Source organism: Pleurodeles waltl, chromosome 1_2 (genome assembly GCF_031143425.1).
Source record: "Pleurodeles waltl isolate 20211129_DDA chromosome 1_2, aPleWal1.hap1.20221129, whole genome shotgun sequence".
Taxonomy (NCBI): Eukaryota; Metazoa; Chordata; class Amphibia; order Caudata; family Salamandridae; genus Pleurodeles; species Pleurodeles waltl.
In genome coordinates this window covers 1,317,990,548-1,318,004,664 of record NC_090437.1, presented here as the reverse complement: position 1 = coordinate 1,318,004,664, position 14,117 = coordinate 1,317,990,548, and the positions used below count along the sequence as shown (strand labels likewise).

The 14,117-nt window shown below is 46.0% G+C and overlaps 1 long non-coding RNA gene across 1 annotated transcript in view; it reads left to right on the top strand.

Moving 5' to 3' along the window:
- The first annotated feature begins 1,253 nt into the window (after window positions 1-1,253).
- LOC138296265 (uncharacterized) overlaps window positions 1,254-14,117 on the top strand; it is an 84,109-nt gene continuing 71,245 nt past the window's right edge. Inside the window, exon 1 of the long non-coding RNA XR_011203801.1 lies at window positions 1,254-1,321. This is a non-coding gene — a long non-coding RNA (uncharacterized lncRNA). The remainder of the gene's footprint in view (window positions 1,322-14,117) is intronic.

Sequence of the window (14,117 nt, the reverse complement as noted above, 5' to 3'; positions counted from 1 at the left end):
GCAGCATAATTTATAAAGAGACTGTTACACTTTTACATAATTGAATTTAACTGCAGCCTTCAGGCAACACTTGACGCCAAGTGAATCCAGCTTCACACGTTAGCAGGATGTGGACCCGGCAGGATGTGGATCCGGCGCCGCTGGACAGACCTGTTCCAGGCTAGCTGCTGGCGGTGTCACACTTGAAATGAGTGAGTTTGGAAAACAGAATGTTTGGCAGCATCCAGGGTCTTGTGAGCTCTGTGCCTCACTCTACCTAGGTCTGCTGAAGCTCACAATGAGTCATGAGGTGGGGGGCAATTACGCTGTACTGAGCAGAAAGAACCCTGAATAGCATTGTTTTCCAATTTAACCTGCAGGCAGGGCTTTAAGTTGGCCGGTCCCTCTGGGTCTCAGCTCTGTATTCATGTCCTTAATGCTTTAACTTTACAGACAAAAACACTGACAATGTTTTGAAGAGTGTACAAATATTAAGGTAAAAGTACAAAGGAAGCATGCTGCCTACACTCCAGCAACAAAGTCCAACCCCAGTGCATCATGGTAAATGCAGTGAAATTCGTAGTCCATTCAGAAAGTAAAAAGGTCTTTCATCTCCAAAGGTGCAGCAAGTGATGTATATCCCTGTACAGGTGTTTCTGGGTTTAGCCCGTCATCAGCAGAGAGCAGCATGGTATAAAGGCTTGCTTGAAATGCCGCCAAATGTCTTCTCGGGTTTAAGTACCACTCATGGTGCACAGGTGCCTCCCAATGCTCGTCAGCCGTGGCTCAAGGGAGCCGTCTTAAAGACAAAATTACAAAGAAAGGGAGCACACTGCCTACACTCCAGCAACAAAGTCCAACCCCAATGCATCATGGTAAATGCAATAGACTTTGTAGTCTGTTCAGAAAGTAAAAAGAGTCTTTCACCTCCGTAGGGGTGGACTCTTCTGTCAGTGGGTCAAAAAAAGAGTTCAAAATACATGGCCATCCGATCCTTGGCCTCTCTGCAAAGCTCTCATGGCTCTAGCCACATAAGCCAGTTGCAGATGTGATTCTGTGGAAATGTGTGGGTAGGGAGGCAAGATATCGGACTTTCAGTTTACATGTTTAAGCCATGCCCTCAGTTGTACAGGCCATGCCCATTTATGGGACCCCCTCCTCTCTTTTTTCATCTCACTTAATGCCCCGCCTGCAGGGCAAGCAGTTTACAACCTGCCTGGCAGCAGCTGCATTAAACTAGTCTCGACGCTCCTCTGTGCGAGCAGCAGCCCTCCTGTCAACAACCTCCGTCCTCAAAACTACACTGCATTCTGCCCAGCTAAGCCTACGTTCTTCATAAAAGGTCAAATGTAATTAATGAAATTAATATATTAATGTCATTTGTCAGGCAGGTTGAAAAAACCCTTGATGGTTATTCGGTGTATTTAGGTGTTGTTTTTTTTTTTACTTGCGTGGGATGTAAAGCCAAGACGATGGCTGAATGTATAGAGTTTTCATTAAAAGTGAAGGTTGCCCTGTACATGATGTTTCTCGGAAAGCAAAATGCGCCCCCATGTCTGGATTCCTTCATCCCAGTACCGCCCTGGTTCAGAGAGATTGTCTTTAATTCTAGTCGCCTGAGTGGAATCTTTGGGGATTATACCTTGTTTTACATTTAATGACACAATATTGTTTCACATTTAATGACACAAGGTAGCTCGGTAGATGAAGTTCTTACTGGCAAAAGCTGTTCATAATCAGAAATGTACAGGTTCCTGGCAGGAGCTACTGTAACCCTCAGCCATCCAAACTGAAAAGAATGAGTACTTATGATAATGAGCTGCAGTGTGATGTTATTTTGAAATGCTATCCCAGTCCAGAGGAGTGATTTGCCAACATAATTCATTATGGGAATTGTAGTGTTTGTTTACTTCTAATGCGCTATTAAAGTAGTAGATTATAGTGGTTTCGCTGATAATAAATTGATGTTTACAGGCTCTGAATAATTATTATGCAAAAGTAAACTAAATATAACAACTTGCAATATTTGAAAGTGTGTGTGTTTGATGTTGTGCACAGCGGGCATGATGGGAAAGTGACAAGTCATGCCATAGTTGACAAGTAGCCCTGTGCCTTTGGATGACTGACACCTTCATATCTTGTTTTTTATAGAAGACTTTGCTAAATTCCCTGTTTTAAAGCAATGTTTAAACCATATCACTGTACAATATGACTGGTATCTCATGTTCATCGTATTTCATACTTATAACTGCACTGTTCCATTTACGATAAAGTGTCACTCAAAGTGTTGCACTTATGGCTTTGAAATGTCTCGCATAAACCAACTAAAATTTTGGCAGCTATGATAGTTGAATCAGAAAGCTTTAAGCCGAAAACACCTTCCGTTCCTTGCTGTGACAGGCTATATTGCAGAAAATAACAAGATAAGTTTTCCCTCCCCTCTGCCTCTTGCCTGTAGCCCCTTCCTGGTTGTGGTCTGTTCCTCCCTCCCACATCACCCACCCTCCTCCTTGTAGAAGATGACCTCTCACTGTTGCAATGTCACTTCTAATCTCTTAGATTTTACATGAAGATTCTCTTGGGGCTTTGGGCAGCAATAATTAAACTATCACAACTGCAGCCAAAGGGACGTTTTCAAGAGAGCACATGGCGTGGGAAAGGGGGTTTACAGATGGTAAACATCCTTTACACCAATATTTTTACCATGCAGTGCCTCTACCACACATCCTTTACCATGCATGCAATTTTTGCTGCCTTAACCATGCATACCTTACCGTTTGTGTGTGTATGAGTATATATATATATATATATATATATATATATATATATATATATATATATATATATATATATATATTGTCAGCAAAAGAAAATCAAACTGGCACTCCAGAACAACCGTAGTCTTAATTTTCGGCTTTCAAAATCATTACAGGTGGTAAAACAAAAGAACTTGCTTCAACGACTACGCGTTTCGACCATTGCGGTCTTCTTCAATAGCCTCAATCATTCCATAGAAAATAAACCTTTCCATATACTAAACATAGAAGAAATACGCTACAGATGAAGTAAGCAACATAAACCCACATTTGATCTATACTAACCTTCTTTCAGTCAATGTCTAAATTTTAAGCTAATCATCCCCTTAATAATAAAAAAAAAGATATGAAATATAGGATAGGGATTCGATGAAAAATAAAACATAAATGAAATTAATAGTTTTTTCTTCCAAATTTTCTACTGCTTCATCAACTTATTCCATGTAAAATATAGCTATTTTTCAGGTCATCTTTTCATGGCCAAGTGGTCCTTCTTATCCAATCACATTCTGAGGAGGGCCAACAAACAATTAAAAATAAGGGGGGGGAGAGGGACAAAGGGGAGGACCCAAAACACGTTTTCCCCTTTCATTTTTCCATTGGGATTTTGAACAGCGATGGAGCCAAAATTGATGTACAGATTACACTCAATTTAGCAGAAAGGTAGATCCGGGTCCAGAAAGCGACCTTTTTTTGTTTTGCTGTAACTCCAGTAGTATTTGAGAACTTAGGGGGAAAACAAATTTTTATATATAGGGACACAAAGGATTCTCCACCCTTCCCAATTTCATGCTAAGACCTGATTGGCGGATGACACTTCAAGAATAGAAGCCTTTTAAGTGTTATCAGCCACATTAAAACTCGAATGCAGCCGAGCCCCCCAAAAAAGTAAAAAATAAAGAAAAAGGGCCAGGGTACAAACACCCTGACCCCTTAGGTCTGGTGGACCCGCCCAGAGCTAAAAAGCATTTCTTGTAATTTTGCGGCTGGATCCAGGGATTTGCACTAAAGTTAATAAAAATAATGAAGCATGGGCTCCCGCGCTTTGTTATTATAAAGCCCCCGGCTGGACCGAGTCCTGGGGGCATTTGCTTAAAACTGTGTGGGACTGTCACCTCCCCGGGTCTTATGATTCATATGCAGTGAGCTGCATGCTCCCCACTGCCCTGGGAGCCACCCCCACAGTCCCGGGGACCACCACCTCCCCGGCGCATCGTGTAAATGATATGTTGGTTGCCGCGTGCCCCCCCACAGCATTGGGCATTGGGACCCCCACTGCCCCAGGGCTGGCTCCTGCTATGTCCAAGGGTGCCCACCCCAGGGACGTAGCTGATTACTGTGGCTTGGCTGCAGCTCTGCAGCCAAGCCACAGCAAACACTTCAGATTTTGGCAGTAGGAACTGTCAAGCAGGTCACGCTGTCAAAAACTGAAGCTTTCATCTCTGTCCCCTACACGCGTGCAGGGGACAGAGATGAAATGCTTCAGCAAGCAGGGATGAAATGCTTCAGCAAGCAGAGATGAAATGCTTCCCAAGCAGCTCCATGCTTGCTGAAGAAGTTCCCCAACAGTGCCAGATAGTGTGTAAAGGCCATGCTTAAAAAATAAATAAATAAAAAAATATATGGACTCTCAGTCCCAGATAGCCCATAAAGGGCTAAAGAAACATGAAAAAAAAGATAGGCATAGCTCAGTGTGAAGGAAGGTTGCCGACTTTCACACTGATCATTCAGGGTTTAAGTCCAGCCAGACTTGCTTCCCTCTTTTTTTTAAAGTCCAAATTATTTTAAAAATGACACATACATGTTTTAATTTCAATTGTGCAGAAATATCTCATTCTAAGTAGATCATACATGAAAGCCTAAAAAACTTGCAGTCTCTCCCTCTCTCTCTCTCTCTCTCTCTCATTTTCTCTCTCTTCCCTCTGTCTCTCTTTCAATCAATTTCTCCCACTCACACACCCACTCAGACACTCATGCACCCATTCACAGGCCCACTCAGAGCCTCATGCACCTACTCACAGCCCAAGTCAGACCCTCATGCACCCACTCATAGACCCACGCACACACTGACGCATTCACTAAAACCCAGATGTATGCACTCTCACACCCAGACAGACATCCTCACAGCCACTCTCACACCCAGATACACCATCTCACACCTATTCTGACACCCAGAGAGGCCGCGGCCTCTGCCATGCACAGCATGGTGTTGGGTGGGTAGGGGGGTTGGCTGCAGGGTCTGACTGCAGGACAGCTCTTGCAGGCAACCTCTGCTGCACTCGGGCGAAGGCCGTGTGCGGTGCAAGGTTGGGTGCATATAGGGGGTTGGCCAGGTCTTGTGGCCAAATACTGCTGCGCACAGCGGTGGTTGGATTAGAATATCTTATTAATAAAAATTAATATACGTTAAAAAAAACAATAGAAATTCACTGAAGAAAACAAAGGTAACAGGGATGTTATAGTTAAGAAATAGAATTTGTTTTTAAAATGTATAAATTCACTTAAAAAACAAAGGTTACAGGGATGTTATAGTTAGGTCCACATTTCAAATGTATGAAACCATAGAAATACACCTGTTATAGCTAGAGTTACCTGAAGTAACTATGATTTGTGCCCTAAGGTAACTATAACTTGCACCCCCACCATGCACTGCTGGTTACCCCTCAAATTATGGCACTCATGACATCTTTGATAATATCATTGATAATATCAAGGTAATTTACTGTAGTCTACTTTTTGACAAAAAAACTGTGCATGGCAGGGGGCGCAAGTTACCTTAGGGCACAAGTTATAGTTACTTGTGGTCACACATGCTCACACGCATACACACTGACATGCAGACATGCACTCACCTTAACATTCATACACACATTCACTCACATGCATACAACCATGCATACACCACAATACTCACAACTCATACACACACACATGCATGCACACACGCTCACACACAACACCCCTCGTCCTCCACCCCCCTCTCCTGACGGACACCCAACTTACCTTGTCCGACGAGGTGGTCGTCCTGCAGGGAAAGGAAAGGGGCGCTGCTACCGTCAGCAGCGCCCTGCCAGTAGCACACCGTCAGGCCGTCTTTTTGGTCAAAATATGGCTGACAGCATCCTACTGGTGGGGAGGTGCAGGTGGTAGCATCGCCCAGCGCTTGGACCGCCAGCATGGTTACTGCCGGATTTCCACCCTTATTGTTGCAGAAATCCTGCAGTAGCTATATTATGGTGGGCAGAAGACCACTGTGAGAGGAGGCCTCTTTTTGCATGGTTTGCCCCCACTATTTGCCTGATGTTGATGTGTTCTAGAAGTTGGTAGTACCCAGGGCTCCTGATAATCAGGTTCCCTGGGCCAGAGCTCCTTTCCAAAATATGTTGATGCTTGGTGCAATTGGATACACTCTTAAATACCCCTATAGGTCCCTTGTAAATGGGTACCCCAGTACCCAGGGCAAGGGATATTATGAGTAACCCCCTGGGGGCAGCAGCACTGATTGTGCCACCCCCAGGGTGCTGCATCCAGATGCACTCAGCACTGCCAGTGGAGTCTGAGTGTACTGGGGCAGATGTAAAAAGACAAATTTGACATGGCACACTCTCTATGTGCCCTGTCCACCCTACACTGCATATAATATGGGTAAGTCACCCCTCTGGCAGGCCTTCCAGTCCTAAGGCAGGGTGCAACATATTATGTGTGAGGGCATAGCTGCATGAGCAATATGCCCCCACTGTGTCCTTGATAAACCCAAGATATAGAAAGTGAGCAGAGCAGCCATTTTACATACATGTACTGGGCACTGGTAAAACATGAGTTTCCCAGCTACACAATGGCTACTCTGCACCCTGGGTTGTTTGCTATCAAACAACTCAGAATAGTAAATCCAAACTGCTACCAGTGTTGGATTTAACTCTATATGTACCCAGGGGCCACCTTAGAGGTGCCCCCTACAAAAGCTAACCCTAACTGGCAGAGTTGCTGACTGGTTCCATCCAGCTGCCGCTCTAGACGGTAAATATACAAACCTGGGAGACAGCCATGGCTCTCTGGTTTGTAAGACAATGCTCTTCCTGGGTGGATGAGCTAACGCCACCAACCTCAGGAATGGCCAACACCCTGGCGGTGAGCTTCAAAGGGCTACAGCCCCTGAAACTCGAGCCCCCAGGCCTGCTGCGAGCAGCAGAGGGCTCCCCTCCTTGCAAACCCCCACTTTGGGCGGGAGCAAAGGTGAAAACCAGACAAAGGGTAGGAGGAGTGGCCTCACTGAGCATGCACAACCCCTAAGGGCTTGCATGCAAAATGGACCCTCTATCTCATTTTTCTCCATCTTGGAATGGAGGAAAGTAGCCAACCAGGTTTAGAAAAGTGATCCTTCCTACAGGAAGTGGTCACTATAGTGGGTGTAGCCACCCAAGGGTAAGTGTCCCATTGGACACTACCAGGTTCCCCCTAAAACACCCACTAAATTCAGTATTTAGTAGGCTCCCTTGGGCCAGGATTTTAGATTGAACAGGAAGAAAGAAGACAGCACCAAAGAACCCACCAAGACAAGAACCAAGGACCTGCTGCACCAGAAGAGGCTCCAGAACCCCTGCCTGCTGCTCCAGATCCCCAACAAACGCTGCTGCGGTGGAGCTAACCACTGGATTGACCTCAAAAGCCCCAGAGGACCTCCAGGCTTCACAAATAGCCTAAATCTCCCTCCTGGGTGGGGGCACCACTCAAGAAACGCAAGAAACCGGCAAAGGACCATCAAACCAGTGAGTGTCACTTCACTAAGTTGCCGATATCTCCACAACCGGAAGTCACAGCCAGACCCAATGACACACCTCCAACTCTACAAACTGCAACAAAGAAGCAAAGACGACTTCTGCAACATTGTATCTCCAGCTCCTGCCAGCAACTGCAACTGTTTCCAGGTCATGCATCCTCAGAGGACAGCCTGTCTTCAGCCTGCACCAGAAGAGCAAAGGAATCTCCCTTGGGGTGAAGGAGTCACTCCCCTGCTTCTGCAGGCACATACTGCGATGATGACCAGTGGCGTAGATCCCCTCTCCTGATGAGCTTTGTGGATCCTGCATCACAGGTGGTGGACTGAAGAGGTTTCGATGGTCCTGATGTCCTACATTCAAACTTTGGTGGAGATAAGAGCTTGCCTCCCCATGAAAGACGGTACCCCCTTGCACCACGTGTTTTGCAGTTGCCAAGGCATCCTTCCATGAAGTCCTTCATGCACCCTGCAGCTCCGGCCACCCAGCACTCTATCCTGCGACGCACATCCTTTGTCATACTGCTGCTTGGGCCTCCTTTTGCACCTTCTCTGCCCCCTTGCTGTGCGACTCCTGTGCATGCTGTCTGGTCTTCTGCGGTCCCTCTGAGTTGCTGAGAGCCCTCTCTGACTCCCCCTCCTAGGTAGAGTCCACCAGTTCCCTCCTGGTCCCGGGCTGCACCATTTTCCGCTAACCGTATACTTTGCATGTGCCAAGGCTTGTTGGCGGACTCCAGTGACGCAAACCAGACTGAAATTCTCCATCCGGCATGGGACATCATCTGCACCAACCAGGAACCTAAATCCGTCTTCTTGGGTGCAGTACTGATTGTTGTTCTTTACCAGTAGTTCTTCTTTTGCACCTTCATCCGGGTTAGCAGGGGCCCCTGTTCTCCCTGGACTCCTCAGTGCTTCTTGGACTTTGTCCCCCTTTTCCACAGGTCTTCAGGTCCAGGAATCCACTGTTGGTGTCTTGCAGTCTCTTCTGGTTCTTGCATAATCTTCTTTCTAATGTTTCTGTGTGTTCTGGGAAAGTTGCTGTGTTTTACTCCTACTTTCCTGGGCTCTGGGGTGCGTTCTAGTACTGAACTTTGGTGTTTTCTAGTACTCCCAGTGACCCTCTACACACTACACTTGCCTGGGTGGGAAACTGACATTCACATTCCACTTTCTTAGTATATGGTTTGTGTTACCCATAGTCCCATTTCTAACTATTGTGATTTTCACTATTTGCACTGTTTTCTAACAGTTTTTATGCACATTTCTGCATACTAGTGTATACCATTTGTGTATTACTTACCTCCTAAGGGATTATAGTCTCTATGGTATTTTTGATATTTGTGTCACCACAATAAAGTACCTTTCATGTGTGTAATTAGTGTGTGACTACAGTGGTATTGAATGAACTTTGCATGTCTCCTAGATAAGCCTTGGCTGCTCAGCTACAGATACCTCTAGAGAGCCTGGCTTCTAAACCCTGCCTAAATTTCACTAATAAGATATAACTGGATCTGATTTAAGGTAAAAGTACCTTAGGTACCCACTACAAACCAGGCCAGCCTCCTGCACCTACCCTCACTCTAAAAACTACAAATGCATATGCCACCCAAAACCCCATACCCACCATAAACCCTAAAATGACATTGCCACCTAGAAACTCATACCCACCGTAATCCCAAAATATTTTCTTGGCACCCGGCAAGCCATGCCCACTCTAAACCCTAAAAACCCCTTACCAGCCACAAACCCATACTCACCTTAAAACCTAAAAATGCCCTTGCTACCCTAAAAACTATACCCTCCCTAAACCCTAAAAATATCTTGCCACCCAAAAACCCACACCCACTCTAAAACTTAAAATTATCCTTCCCACCAAAAACCCATACCTACCATAAACCCTAAAAAATGTCCTCACCACCCAGAAACCTATACCCACCCTAAACCCTAAAAAAAGACCTTTGCCACCCAGAAACATTTACCCACCCTAATGTCTATCTATCTATCTATCTATCTATCTATCTATCTATCTATCTATCTATCTATCTATCTATCTATCTATCTGTCTATCTCTCTACCTATCTATCTCTCTAAATATATATATATATATATATATATATACAAACCAACTGGCGGTCACAAAACATTCCCAGGTGATTCTTTTTGTGCACGGAAAGTTTCGGGTGATCGGTCAAGCGGGAGCTGAGAAAAGGGAGGGGATCAAAAAAGTTGTGTTTCCCATGTTAATTCCCATAGAACGTTTGAAAAAGACTAGAGCCCTAACCAATGGACAGAATTATACCAAATTTAACAGAAAGGTTGGTTTTGGAATGCAGATTATGCTTTTGCATATTTGGTGTAAATCCGTTCAGTAGTTTTTGATAAATTTAAGAAAATACAATTTTGTATATCTGAGGTCATGAATAATTTGTGAATATTCGCAAATATTTGTGAATGCGCACATCAATAGAAACGCTGCAATTGGCTGGTGACAACCTGAACAGAAAGTTGTGGCCACCATTTGAAGGTCTCAGGATAAGGTCCCTGGAGCTGAAAAACAAAATGAGAAGTAGCATAAGGGGTCAGGGTGGAAGTACCCTGACTCCAGGAGTGTGATATAGGCATGTTTGAGGGATCAAATTATGGGTATAAAATGATTTTTCTTCACCATGCGTGATATTCACGAATAATCGAGATTAATTGCAAATAAGCAAAAAAATATAGTATAATAAAACATTCACAGACTCATTCATACCACATTTTATTCACACATAAATGCGTTCAGAGACTCGTGCACCCACTCACACAGCCAGCCAGACACTCATGCACCCACTCAGACTCACCTATAGAATCCCACACCCACTTTCAGACCCACTCAGGCACTCCTGCACCTTCTCACAGACCCACTCAGACCCTCATGCAGACACTCATATACCCACTCACACCCTCATGCACCCACTCACAGACTCACTCAGACCCTTACATACCCACTCACAGACCCTCTCACACACATACACCCACTCACAGACCACCTCAAACCCTCACGCACCCACACACAGACCCACTCAGACACTGACACACCCACAGAGGTACTCAGACATTGATGCACCCACTCACAGACCCACTCAGCCCCTCACCTATCCAGTCACAGAATCACTTAGATACTCACACACACTTACAGACTCAATCAGACCCTTACGCACCCACTCACATGACCCACTCACACACAGATACACCCACTCACAGACCCACTCAGGCCCTCATGCACCCACACACAGACCCACTCAGACACTGATGCACCCATTCACATTCACTTAGACCATCATGAACCCACTCAGACACTGATGCACCCACTCACAGACCCACTCAGACACTGACCCATCCAGTCTCAGACCCACTCAGACTCTCATGCACCCACTCACAGAACCACTCAGACTCTCATGCACCCATTTTCACACCCAGCCAAACAATCCCACACCCAGAGACACCCTCTCTCACCTCTTCTCACACATAAAGAGACAGAATGATAGGCTGTGCATGTTGCGGGATGGTTGGTTATGGGGGTTCGCTCCAGGCCCAGCAGCCAACCCCTGCTGTGCACGGCCAAAGGAGGTGTGGGTTTGGGTGGTTATCAGGGTTTGGCCACAGGGCCTGGCTGCAGGACAGGTCTTGCAGCCAACCTCACTGAGAATGGCCGAGTTGGGTTGGGTTGGTAGGGTTAGGTGGTTGTAGGGGTTGGCTTGCTTGGGCCAGGCCTAAGGTCATGCGCAGCATGAGGTTGGGTTGTTATAGGGGTTGGCCACAGGCAAACTTCTACAAGCCAGGCCCTGCGACCAACTACCACCATGCACAGCTGAAGGCAATACAATGTATTGTAGTGAAAATATCAATGTATTGTAGTGAAAATTACTTTACGTTAAAACAAATTCTAAAAAAAAGGTTCCACAGATGTTATAGTTAGGAAATAGAATTAAAAAAAAACACAGAAATTCATTTAAAAAAACAAAGGTTACAGGGATGTTATAGTAAGGTGCACATTTTAAACGTACAAAACTATAGAAATTAACCTGTTGATGTGAGTTTTAGTTACTCTAACAATAACTGCTGAATTTCTATGGTTTTGTGCAAGTAAATGCAGAACCTACCTATAGTGTCCCTATAACCTTTGTTTTTATCAGTGAATTTCAATGTTTTTTTAAAGTAAAGTAATTATAATAACTATACATTCATCCAACCACCAAGGCGCACATTTTTGGGCTGTGCACTGCGGAGGTTGGCAGCAGGAGCGGGGACTGCAGCCAATCCCCTATAACCACCCTCTTCCGTGCCATGCGCGACTGGTGGGGGCTGGCCGCAAGACCTGCAGTCAACACACAATAACCATCCAAACCTGCTTCATGCTGAAGAGGCTAACCACAGGGCCTGGGGTTTGGCAAGGCCCTGCAGCCTACCCCCTATGACCACCCAACCATGCGCCAATGAAAATAAAGTCTGATAAATTGAAAAAAAATATATTTCAGAAGCACGAACAGTGGGATCACCTTTCTGGATATACCTTAAATATGTCAAGTTGAGAAATGACAACTGACACACCTAGGGGGTCATTCTGACCCTGGCGGCCGGTGACCGCCAGGGTCACCGACCACGGGAGCACCGCCAACAGGCTGGCGGTGCTCCCTCGAGCATTCTGACCGTGGCAGTTCCGCCGCGGTCAGAAACGGAAAGTCGGCGGTCTCCCGCCGACTTTCCGCTGCTCGGGAGAATCCTCCATGGCGGCGGAGCGCGCTCCACCGCCATGGGGATTCTGACACCCCCTACCGCCATCCTGTTCCTGGCAGGTCTCCCGCCAGGAACAGGATGGCGGTAGGGGGTGCCGCGGGGCCCCTGGGGGCCCCTGCAGTGCCCATACCAATGGCATGGGCACTGCAGGGGCCCCCGTAAGAGGGCCCCACAAAGTATTTCAGTGTCTGCAAAGCAGACACTGAAATACGCGACAGGTGCAACTGCACCCGTCGCACCCCTGCAACTCCGCCGGCTCAATTCTGAGCCGGCATCCTCGTTGCAGGGGCATTTCCGCTGGGCCGGCGGGCGCTCTTTTGGAGAGCGCCCGCCGGCCCAGCGGAAATGTATGAATGGCCGCCGCGGTCTTTTGACCGCGGTGCGGTCATTTGTCGGCGGTACCTTGGCGGACGGCCTCCGCCGTCCGCCAAGGTCTGAATCAGGCCCCTAGACTGGAACCCTCAACCATCTGTGGGAGAGTCTCAGAGCTTAACCACTAGGCTGCAGGTGACTCCTTACTATGAATCTTCCAGACCTCCCTATGACATTCAACCAAAAGATGGTGATGGGAAAAGATGTAAATGTTCCATCACTAGGAATGTTTAACATTCAAAATATGAGTAAATAGAAACACTGCAATGCGATACCAGTATTTGAACCTTAAACCTACTGACAGTGCAAGACCTTTACCACTATGCCAGAGGTGACTCTGTTCTGCTGTGCACCAAAACATAACTATAACATTCGCAGCAAACATCTTGCTAGTTTGATGCTATGAAGTCATTGTATTGAGAGACAGTTAAAGACGTAAATGTTCCATCACTAGAGATGTTTTACATTCAAAATACAGATAAATAGACAGACACACTGCCATAAGATATCAGGATTTGTAACTTCAACTTACTTAGTGACAGACGCAGAGCTTTACCAACAGGCCAGAGGTTACTCTATTTTGCTGTGCATCAAAACGTAACTATAACATGTGTTGCAAACAGCTTGCTAGTGTGTTGCTTTGTGTCAGGCTTGTACCTTTCTGCAGGAGTGAAATGGTCACAAAGTAGTTCCCAAGTTCCCAATGAATCAAACAGACTCCAAAGAACGTGAACCACTGTTAGAAAATGGGTCTTCGGTTGACAGTCAGGTTACCCCCTGTCCAAGCAAGGACCGTCACTCTAGTCAGGGCAAAGGAGAAAAACACCTGCTTAACCCCCACTCACCGCTTTGGTAGCTTGGCACGAGCAGGCAGTCTTAACTCAGAAGCAATGTGTAAAGTATTTGTACCAACACCTACAGTAACACTGTAAAAACACTACAAAATGGACACCACACAATTTAGAAAAATAGGCAATATTTATCTAAATCAAACAAGACCAAAATGACAAATATCCAACATACACAAGTTAAAATATGAATTTTCAAAAGAATAAAGCCCTCATTACAACCCTGGCAGCCGGTGATAAAGTGGCGTTAATACCGCCAACAGGCTGGCGGTAATACCCGCGAAATCAACAGGCACCACGGCGGCAACAGCCTACAGCCAGGTAGAAAACAATGTTCTGCCCACTGTATTATGAGAAGGAAACCGCCACCTTTTCTGGGGTGGTACCAACGACATCAAAAGACTGGCGGAAACACTGCACAGAAGGGAAACAACTCACCTGTGGAGACTCAGGGAAGAACCACGCCACCATGGAGCCCGAGCTGCAGATATTCCCAATGCTGTTTTATGTCCTGCTCCACTACGAACACCAATGACAGCGGAGACCTCCACG